Source organism: Podarcis bocagei (genome assembly GCF_964188305.1).
Source record: "Podarcis bocagei genome assembly, chromosome: 11".
In the NCBI taxonomy this organism is placed as follows: domain Eukaryota; kingdom Metazoa; phylum Chordata; class Lepidosauria; order Squamata; family Lacertidae; genus Podarcis; species Podarcis bocagei.
The window spans coordinates 35,626,679-35,638,478 of record NC_138136.1 but is presented as its reverse complement, the minus strand read 5'-3'; positions in this window follow the sequence as shown (position 1 = coordinate 35,638,478).

The window sequence follows — 11,800 nt, the reverse complement described above, 5'->3', positions numbered from 1 at the left end:
ACACAAAACAACCAAAAGAGCTGAGTCTCAGCATCTCACTCTCAGTAGGCAAGAGATCCGGGTTATCTCTGCTTTCATTTCCACAGAGAATAGTTTCTGTATAAACTCGGTGCAAACATTCATTTGAAGGACTATAGCTCAGTGGCAGAGCATCTGTTTTGCTTGCAGAAGGTCTCAGGTTCAATCTCTGGCATCTTCAGGTAGGACTGGGAATGTCTCCTGTCTGAATTCCTAGAGTCTCTGCCAACAGGTATACGATACTGAGCTACATGGACCAGTGGTTTGTGTTATGTACTGAAGTTCTCACCCTGGGCCAGCAGGGGGATACTGTAGATAGTTTTCACTCAGGTCCACATATGCAAATAAGGGATTGAAAGTGTCGTTCAGTGATTGGATAGTTACAGAAAGTGGTTACAGTTGCGTTGTAGTGGAGCTCCATATAAGCAGGCTGGCTGAACCCTTCAGTTCAGTTCTGTTCTGGCTTGTGAATAAACAAGAGCTGTTTGAAGAAGCGCTGTGTTGTCTGATATGTTCACCCACAACTTAACAGTTTGATTTAGTACAGGGCAGCTTTGTGGGTTCTGATGGTGGCACTCACAGGCCATGCCCACACCTTCTGCAGGTTTACAATGCACTGGGATTTTTTAAATGCAGATTTTCCAGCTGCACAATTTCCCCTTCAGACGCCTCCCCTTACCCACACAAAACTGAACGGATGCAACATGTGCTTTGCTCCTTGCTTACACCCGGCTGAAGTGAGCACACATAACTTATATCATGAAGTAGGAACGGAGGGCCCCTTGTACATCAGCAGGCTGCTCGAGTTCTTAAGATGTCCGGAGGAGGAGAGTGGCTTTTATTTTCCACTTGGCAGTCAAACAGCAGCTGCCTGAGAGAAGTGTGGGGTTTTCTTAGGAGCAACAGGCACCTTCTCTTCTTGTTATTTACTTTTGCTCAATTCAGTCAGCATTACTGTAGATAGAGGCCTTTTCACACCATCTCTCTCTCTCTCTCTCTCTCTCTCTCTCTCTCTCTCTCTCTCTCTCTCTCCTCTCCCCCCCTCCGTCACCTGCTGGGATATAAGGTACCCAGGACCTAAAATGTTCAGGACTCTGTATTCCAAAGTTGAGCAGTTTTGTACCTGAAAGAGTGCATACCCTCCAACATTTATCTGATGAAAATAGGGACGTCCCATTCCATAATGATAATTTTACTATTTTTACCCCACACATCTTACTGGGTTGGCCCACCCACTCTGGGCAGTTTCCAACATATATAAAAACATAATAAAACTTCCCTATACAGGATTGTCTTCAGACGGCTTGGGGGGTCGGATAACTCCATACCCTCCAACATTTCTTTAGTGAAAATAGGGACATCTTAAGGAAAAGTGGGACATTTTGGGATTAAATCAGAAACTGGGACAGCTTCTCTAAATCAGGGATGTCCCTAGAAAATAGGGACACGTGGAGGGTCTGAGAGTGCGGTTCATCTCTCAGAAGCTGCATTCATAGCTTTGTAATTGTGGTTGTGCAAGTGCTGTCGTTGCTTTGTAGACATATTTGGGGACACTGCTTGTTGTGACAGAGTGACACAAGTCACCTCCCTTGTTCATCTGCATTCCATTATGGCTTGAAATGCTTGCTCAAACATAGCCACACCATTCTGTGAAAGTTGTCTGGAAGTTGTTGCATAGTTCCCAGTGCACGTTTTTAAATGTGAGCTCAGTTATTTTACACAAGAGCCCTAGCGGTGGTCCTTCACTTGGATGCATGTCTTCAGTTCCATAGACCCAGAATAGATGAAAAGTTTACCATGCAGTTGCCTATCCTGGTCTTGGTGTTTTGACAATAAGTTGCATCTCTCTTTGTGTATGGGAACCACAGCAGGATGCATGCAGACAGGTAAGAAGGGTCTGACTTTTCCCATAGAAAATTGGAGTTGCTTGAAGTGTGAAATAGAAAAGTTAGAAGTTATTAATCAAGCGTAGCAATGCGACTAGATCAATAGGTCTTTAAATGCTAGACAGCTTTAAAGCCACATTTAAAAAAGAAAAGAAAAGAAAAGAAGTTTGCATTTGATTAATGATTTGTAATTCCCAGATGGAACTTTTGCCTATGATAAAATCCTTGATAATACTCAAGATAAAAAAAATCCATGTGGAGTTGATAAATTTAAAATGTCCACACAAATGACAACAACTCTCTTTCCCAATGTTTGCTCGGTAGCGTTTGATAACAACGAAAAGAAACTCAAGATTTTACTAAAACAACCCAGCCCAATTCAGAGAAGCCAGAGGATGAACGAATAATCATTGGGACCATTTCTTCCTCCTTTTGCTTAATTTGCTGACCAGGTTTGTACATGGCTAATTATTTTGTATATGAATATGTCCATTGCCATTGTTATATTGATATGGGCACCAGCTTTGTTCAGATGTCTCTGAGCAGTGGTGTGCTCAGTTGAATCATGATGACTCTTACAAGGCCTTCACAAATGTCAGTGTGAACTGTTTTCATCAGAACATTACAAACAAGTGAGGTTGGATCTGTGTTAATTTATTGTACACATTTCTTGGGGTATGTTCACATTGCCACATCTGCACCCAGTGTGCTCCCACTGCTGATTTTTAAAGTCCCATTGATGTTAGCCACAATTCATATTGATTCTGTAGTTTCTTGACAAACACTGCCTTTGGCTGCATTTTTCTCTCCAACCAGCTTTAATCTGACGTGTGAATTTGATGCAGAGTATGCAGTAATGTGAACATTTGAGGCAGCAGTCATGCAAGGCCAGATGAGCATATCTCTTCCCTACGCAACCCCCACCCACCCCACATGTTCAGTGCACTCGAATTCAGTGGGGCTTACCTGGAAAGTGTGTATATGCCTAAATCACTCCTGTTGGAATAAACTGTACATAACTTTGACTGGATATGCCCATTATACTCAGAATGTTCTGCTGGCATAAACCACATTCAGTGGCCATAGGATTTCATGCTCAGAGAGATCTGCTTTGCCTCTTCCCTAAAAGTCTTCTGCTGCAGTGTAAAAATCTTTCTTTTCTGGAAGGTCTTTAGTTGTCTGTGATTTTTGTAAGCTTGTGATGGATGGGTTTTTTTTATCGGTGTTCCTAAGCTTTTATCTTTCTAAGTTTTGCTGCTCTGTTTCTTCTTTTAAACAGTGGTGGTTTAATGGCTTTTCCCTCTTGATAATATTTTTAAAAATATATTGTTGGCCAACTTGAGCTTTTTGAAAAGACTGAAGGTAAATATTATAAAGTACATACACATAACTAACTAGAATCCATCACAGAATTGAAGGCACTTATGCCAATGGATGTAAATGCACCTGTCTTGGTGTGGGACTATAGAGATCTGTTCTAATCCATCAGGAAAGGTTTGTGTGCAAGGCAAGTTTCCACACCTGCAGCAAGACACAATAGCCCTTATGCAAACTCTGAATGGACCATAAATGGAAGGATGCTGCTCATTTGGATCCCTTGAAGTGGGTGGAGGAGGATGTTCCCTGGGGAACTAACAGCTTCTGCATAACTACCCTAGTTAGAAATGACTGCACCTAGACTGGGGCTACTGACTCTTGTGGGACTTTTGGTGACAGAACCCTTTGTTTCTCTGGCTCTAAAATCAATACGCCTTGTCATTTACTCAATAACTCTACTGATTTATAAACTTAGATTTTATACACCGGATCCAATGTCCCTGTGACAGGAGGAATGAAAAAAAATATGAAATGAAATGAAAATGTCGTTTATTTATTCCATACCTGGGTGAATTATGGGCTTAAAAGTGTGTCCCGCTACAGAAATGAAACAGGTTTTCTTTGACAGATTGCTTTGCTACTGTATTTGATTTCAGTTTTCCACCGAATTGTTCTGAGCAAAAATCTGTTCTGCTTTAACTTGTAATATGACTTTCCCTAGCAACACAATTGTATCAATCATCTCAAGTCTTTTAAGTCTATGTTTTAAAATGAAACAAGTTCAGCGGACATTTTTCAGCTTGACCTTGGGACCCAAACCCTAAACATGTAGCATTCAGAGCATAATGATAAACAAATGGAACAGAAAGGGTTAGTCTTCCCTAATGCTTCTTGCATTGCGTTTTGGTGCAAACAGTCCTACCTTATTGTACACGGTTGGGTGAAATATATTTGGTTTAAGTCCTTCTAACATTCAATATTTACAGAAGGGCTTTCTGCTTCTGCTTCTGCTTCTGCTTCTTAAGCAACTGCCCTGACCTCCTGGATTAAAGGGGGATACTGAAACGAAGCAATAAATAAATAAAATGAATCAACTAGCATCATAGGCCCTGCAGCTGCACAAGTCCTTTCTGCTGACCCATTCCACCAGCAAGAGCCTAGTGAAAATACTAGTATCAAGCTATTTGCATTTCTGAATCTTCGTGCTTGGGTAGTCTGGAGCCCCTTTCATAATGGGAGAGCCAGTGTGGTGTAGCGGTTGGAGTGTTTTTGGTGGCACCAAATTTTCAGCAGGGTAAGAATACCCGTCATCTTTTTAAATATTTTTTTTTGCTTTCAGTGTCCCAATATTTCTTTGTGACTTACAATACTGTATTGATGTTTACAGTATTGATGTTTACGTGCGTACTCAGAAGTGGGACTTACTCCCAAGGAAGCAAGCATAGGGACGGAGTCCTGGGCGCTCACTTGCAATGTGTTGAATTTTAGCTGATCCAGTAACAATATTGTCTTCCTTGATCTGTGCTTTTCTTTCTGCATCTGACCTCTGGCTTAGGCTTCTTACTTATTTGTGACCTTACTCAAACTCTTCTTTCATTTCAGTTTAAAGGTTTTTCTTCTCTAGATATGACTATCACCCCTGATTCTCCTTAACCTTGCTATTTTCTCCCTACTCACAGAGAGACAATTGTAGAGAAACATCAACAGCTTCAAGAATCAAACGTCTCCATTTCTGACAGCAACAGGAAATGCTAAGCACCAGTTTACACTGATCCTGCCCTGGCTTCTAAGACTCATTTAATTACTGTGTAAAAAAGGGAGGGTTAAACCAATTTAGTTGAATTGGGCAAGCCCTCGATGAGAGAGGGGAAATGTCTAAGCAGAGCAATGTGCCCTGGGCAATTCCTGCCACAGTTACAAGCTACAGTTGAGATAATAAGTTAATTTTAAAAGACTTTTGAAAGGAAATGATTCAGGCATGAACCCTTCTGCTTCTAGACTTCTTTTTGATTGGGGGTGTGTGTGTGTGTGTGTGTGTGTGTGTGTGTGTGTGTGTGTGTGTATTTGGTTGCTGCTGCTAAAATCAGTAATGCTGGATGACATTTTTTTCTCAGACAAATTGCATTTTGGCAGGTAATAACTTCACAGGTACAGGAGTTATTTCCTGAATACCCAGTTGGCTCGTTTCAAAGGCCTGTTTAATGAGGGAATTATATACCCATGAAGAGCATAGACACTTCCTCTTGCTCAAGGAAAGAAGACACCCAGGGAACCAAGCGAAAAATTTGGAACTCATTAATGAGTTTCTGTTTCCTCCCTTGCATTGTTCTCAGCAATGGGTTGTGAACCAAAGAGGGTTATAATGGACGTTCCATAATCTCCTGTCAATTGCAACAGGGAAAAACTTCATAGAAATCTACCCTAATATAGGGACAATTAGTTACCCTGACACCCATTGAAATTAATGGGGTTGTCAGTGTTGTGCTGTGCCCTGATTCTTTTAAGTACCTAGCAGTGCCCCCTGATATCCACACAAACATATAGTTTAGATATGTATATGTATAGGTGCATCTGTACAAGAACTTTAAGAACCAAACTCTTGTTCTTGCTGTCAGGACTTGTTCTGAGCTACGGGGTAACAACAGGTTTTTTTGGGCCATCATGGATTTGTCGCTTCACAAACCTCACTCCACTCACCATCTATTGACAAGAACAGACAGACCCTCCACGTGTCCCTATTTTCCAGGGACACTCCTGGATTTACAGAAGCCGTCCCGGTTTCTGATTTGATCTCAGAATGTCCCGCTTTTCCTTAGGACGTTCCTGTTTTCGTCAGAGAATTGTTGGAGCGTATGCAAGAATGGATGATGATGTATATATTAAAAGTAAAACAGATCTTCTCCAGCATGAAGTTGACTTCTCTCCCTCCCTCCCTCTCTCACACTTAACCCACCCATTTCCTTTCCCACCTCCTCCAGCTTCTACATGAACCTCTGGGCAAGTTAAGGTGCTACGTGGCTGGGACTGCGCACCACATTGTGTTATGTGCCTAGCCACTCTGTAAGCGTGATGGTTTTCAAAAATGAAGTTTACAAAGGGGGTAAAACGCAGAAGAGCCAGGGCCTACAGCAAAGGGCTCAAGTTATGGGCCTCCTAGGCTACCCACAATCATGTTATCTCCTTTCTCTGTCTGTATCCCATAGCATGCCCTTTTCTCTCTGTACTCCAACCAGTCTCTGTACACCCCATCTCTTTAACTCCTATTTTTCCTACTTGCTCATCTCATACATCTTTTTTCCAGCTTCCTCCCTTTTCCTTCACTATTTTTGTTCTGCTTCTGCCACTCTCACATTATGTCCATCCCTTGTCATTGAGTTTGGCGGCAACAGCGCATGAGGCTTTCATTCTCCTGTCAGTGCACACCCATGAAGGACTCTCAGATATAGGTGGGCTACCTAGAGAGGTTGGCTGGCAGGTTGAAACTGGGAACACTGATGCCAACTCCATGCATCTTGGAGACTGGGAATCCCCTACCTGCTCTCTGAAGTGGTATGATCCATTCTAAAACTCTTGCCACTGCATTCCTTCCATGGATAGACCAAGCCTGAACCCAAGGAGAAGAGGAGCCGCAGACATATAGGATGCAGGCATTGTCCCATCCACGCTTTTGATGGGTATAGCCAGGCCTTAGAGGATGTGGGAAGATGTGGAATAGGATCATACGCAATGTGTGTTTGGAATTCTCCCAGGGGACTGCAAATGGGAAAGGGGACACGATAGACCTGTCATGCAGGCCTAATCTAGGGCAGAAGGTGAAATACTTATTAGAATCATGGAAAGCAGATTATGACATCAGTGGACATACCACCTTTATTTTTGCGACAGCTTTGCTATGAGCGAAACCTTGACATATCCTTACGCAAGATTTCATGGTATTTGTGCTATCCTATTACTGTCATCAAAAAAGCTATTGTTTTTGCCAAAAATATAAAAAAAACCTGTTGGCTGGATATAATGAGGAGAGGCATTGTGATATTAATTTACAAAAATAGCCCAAACAACTTTCTGGTTTTGGTGAGAACAGGGAGGGAAAAAGCTTAAAAGAGAATCACTCTTTATCTATCACACTGTTTACTTATCTGCTGGCAAGCGATCAAAAGTGAAGAAATCAGAGTATATAATAGGGGGCAGACCCGGGAAAGGAGGCACAGATTCAAAACAAGTCTGTGAGAACTAACAACCTTCATTGTGACTTTTAGTTCCTCCTCATGAGAACTGCCTGAACCGTAAACCTTATCAACATGTGGGGGGAAATCCCAGCCTTTCATTCCGTCACCTCATGGCCAACAGCTGTTGTAATGAAATGAACCTACATAACATTTATCTTACAAAATCAGATACTTATCTTAGAAAATACAAAATATGCCAAACATATTTATTTTCTTGAATAGTCATTGGACTGTATCAGGGTGTTATTTTTTTATGGCTACCCGAAATACAACCTTGTTGGTCTTTTGGTGTGGCGAAAACAAGGAGTCTTGCAGTACCTCAAAGACTAACAAATTATTGTTAGGGCTGTGTGTTGTTATCAGTTAGATCAGATGCACTCCAGATGTGGTTGGACTTCCAACTTCCATCTGCCCCAAACTGCATAGCCATTGATCAGAGAGTTAAAGTCTTAAAACATCTGGAGGATCACAGATTCTGATTTAAAGTGGGAAGACGGCTTAAAAAATATATGAGATGAATTTATGGAGGTGTGATGGCCTGGGATTCCGAGTCTGAGAGTGAACCGGAGGAATCCCAGCCGGCACAGGAGTCCCCGCCTCCAGGGCCGGCTGAACTGGGGCAAGGCCTAGATGCTGAGGAGCCTGCACCTGGGCCAGATCCTCAGGGGCAGGCACCAGGTGAGACCATTCTGGCCCCAGAGGTGCTGGAGGACTCAGTGGCTACAGGTGAGCCTCCCCCGGGGCCCAGTAACCCTTCGGCCTCTCCTGAACTGCAGAGGCTTAGGGCAGAGAGGCGAAGGGAACTGGTCTCTCCCAGGAGGAGTGCTCGCCTTAAGGCCAGGAGAGGCGGGGCTCCTGGGGGCCGGGACCGCCCCCGGCCTTAGAAGAAGATAAAGGTCAGGCAGCCCAGTCCCAGGTTGCGGGAGCAACGTCGTTGTGGAGTACCTGCTTTTACCCAGACCTAGATCTGCACTCCCGGTGTGCCTGTTCCTCGCCCGGCTTCCTGCTCCTGACTCTCCGGTGTTCCTGTTCCTCGCCCGGCTGCCCGCTTCTGCCCTACCAGTGTTCCTGTTCCCCGCCTGGCTTCCTGCTTCTGCCCTACCAGTGTTCCTGTTCCCCGCCTGGCTTCCTGCTGCTGCCCTACCAGCGTTCCTGTTTCCCCGCCCGGCTCCCTGTTTCGGACCTAGCGTCTCATCTAGTGATCGTCTACCCTGCTAGTGACTCTGGACTGAACCTCGGCTACGGTATTAGTACCTTTCCCCCCCGGGACCAGCACAGGAGGATAAGTTAATCAATGACTATTAGCTGTGAGAACTAAATGGATTGCCAGTATATCAGATATTGGGACAATCGGGGCAAAGGCACATATAGAAGCCAATTAGACTGGTAGTTGAATCTTACTCCAATACTGGTGAAAAGATAGAATCTTCCACTGCACTTGAGGGCAGCAGGCTAGTGTAGGTAGTAAGGGCAGGCCACACAACACTCACAGCTCTGTCTACTCCCTGCACCTCAGCATTTGTCACCTGAGGCAACTGCCTCACTTTGCCTCATCGTAGGGCCGGCCCTGCCCTGCCCTGCCTACCCTCTTCATTGTATGTGCTTATTCATGTCCCAGCACTGACTACCTGATAGGGCTGAATTTTTCCTATCTCAGTGCAAAATTCAAAGAAAGGTCTGTGAGCAGCTGCATAAAAAGGCTCATGTGGAATTATTTAAAGTATAATTTGCAACCTAGCTTCTACATTTCCTTTACCATGTTTTCCTTCAGGGTTAAGCTTTATATCACTTCATGGGGAGAAAAACAATGCTTATCATGTTTATGTTAAAACAAACAAACACATCCCCCCAGTGCATATGACCTACAGAATAAATGACAATTTATTTGGAAGGACTAATGGTTTTGGTTTTTCTAACAGACCCAATGCAAGAATGCATCTCGTATATCCCACATCCTGCTTCACAAGAATCAGGCATTCATTCTTCATTAATAGCATAACTCCCTGGAGCCAAGCTTCCTGGAGCATGTGATAGCACCATCACATTTCAAATTATCTGGTGATATTAGTACAGAGTTTGTGAACAATGCTTTATGCAATGGAAAAATGAAAATGAAACACCAGCCTATTTTTTGGCACAAATGGGGAACCCTTTTTAAACTGAGGGCCATATTATCTCAGTGGAAAGCTGTTGAGAGCCAGACTCCAGGAGAGGATTGGGTGAGTCTGGCACATAATCAGACACCCTTAGTGTGTGTACACACACACACACACACACACACACACACACACACACGAAACAGCCATAGCTTTAATTCTTAGTAACTGCACTCAAGATTCACTTTCCCAGGCCCCTCCTCCAATTCTCCAATACCCTTTAGCTGTCCTGCGTAAAAGGCAAAAAAAAACGCTGTAATACCCCCCCCCCCAAGAATGCAAACAACAAAACCAATGCAAAGCTGAGCTACAAGTCCTGCCTTAGAGGTATGTAAAGACTCAAACTTCAAAATGCAATTGCATTCCTCAAATTGCACATGTGCGATTGCAAAGCGTATGGGTGACTTTTTGCATACTTCAAGGAACACAAGTCTACCCTTGCTGAGGAAGTAACTGCAACTGGAAAGCATCAAAGACCCTTTACCTTCCAGCTTATAGCCCAGAGGAGGCCCAGAGGGCTTGATGACATTCCACTGAGGGTTGCATCCAGCCTGCGGGCTGTGCTGGGGCTGCGTGTGTCTCATCCCTTTTCTCTGGTTTTGAAGCTTGCCTGCTCTACTTGTTACATGCAAACTTTGCAAGTTTACTGGTAATTTCTAGGTGATCACCCAAAATTGACTTGGCTAACTTAAAAGAGCTATGTGAGAAATCTTATGTTGGTGTTCCCTGAATTCTTCTTCCTCATGAATAAGCAGAGGACTTGAAAGTCCAGAATTTTTACATATTTCCCTTTTCAGACTGGAGCTGTTCATAATGAGCAATAAGCAGATGCACAGATCATGGGCGTGCTCCTTTGCAGATGGTATAAATACCCATGTAATTATTAAAACTATGGACAGTATTAAGTGGCAGAAGGGAACTGTTATAGAGGGACAAAATGGCTCCCCTTTATAAAATAAACAATTTCAACCGTAAATCTGCTTAGAAATGTGAAATGTTGGGTGGGTGAGGAATGGAAACCTTTATTTTGGAGGGGGGGGAGCAAATAATCACACCTGTTTCTTCCAAAGTGTAAAAGAGGAAAAATGTGGGGGACAGGACATAAAAACACTGCAATATTTTTTTCTGCTTCAGAATGATGCTTAAGTATTTTTTTAAAAGCAGTCTCAAAATAATATTGAAACAGAGCCAAGTCACACTGCTGAAAAGCTTTCAGAGCCAAGACTCAGAGGTATAAATGTTAGAACCAATAATGCTATCGTATGACTTCCTGGATTGTGAAATAAGTAACCACTTCTTCCCACTTCCTTCAGATTCCTCCATCTGCTGCAGCAAGTGAAACAAACTGATGGATGTAAAAACACAAATGCTCTCCTCAGGCATCTTCCTTCTTCATGTGATAAACTCCCTCCCCACACCACTTGAAAATTGCTGAGCGTTTTCGTGTACTACTTAATGATTTGTGTGTGTGTGCTTGTCGTAGCAATTGTAATGCCCTGTGCTGGATGCTGTGTGATATTTAATTGTATTTTTATTGCTTTTTATTTCTTTTAGTGTGTTGCAACTTGAATTTCATAGAATTCAAATAGTGACACAATGGAGTGCAATATATCACATAAGACCCTACGTGCCCGCGGACTGTCTTGCCAGAGTGGTGCATGCCCTGGTTATCTCCTGCTTGGACTACTGCAATGCGCTCTACGTGGGGCTACCTTTGAAGGTGACCTGGAAACTACAACTAATCCAGAATGCGGCAGTTAGATTGGTGACTGGGAGCAGTCGCCGAGACCACATAACACCGGTCTTAAAAGACCTACATTGGCTCCCAGTACGTTTCCAGGTACAATTCAAAGTGTTGGAGCTGACCTCTAAAGCCCTAAACGGCCTCGGCCCAGTATATCTGAAGGAGCGTCTCAACCCCCATCGTTCAACCCGGATACTGAGGTCCATTGCCAAGGGCCTTCAGGCCGTTCCCTCACTGCGAGAAGTGAAATTACAGGGAATCAGGCAGAGGGCCTTTTCGGTAGTGGCGCTCACCCTGTGGAATGCCCTCCCATCAGATGTCAAAGAAATAAACAGCTATCTGACTTTTAGAAGACATCTGAAGGCAGCCCAGTCTAGGGAAGCTTTGAGTATTTGATGAATTGTTGTATTTTAATATTTTGCTGGAAGCCGCCCAGAGTGGCTGGGAAAA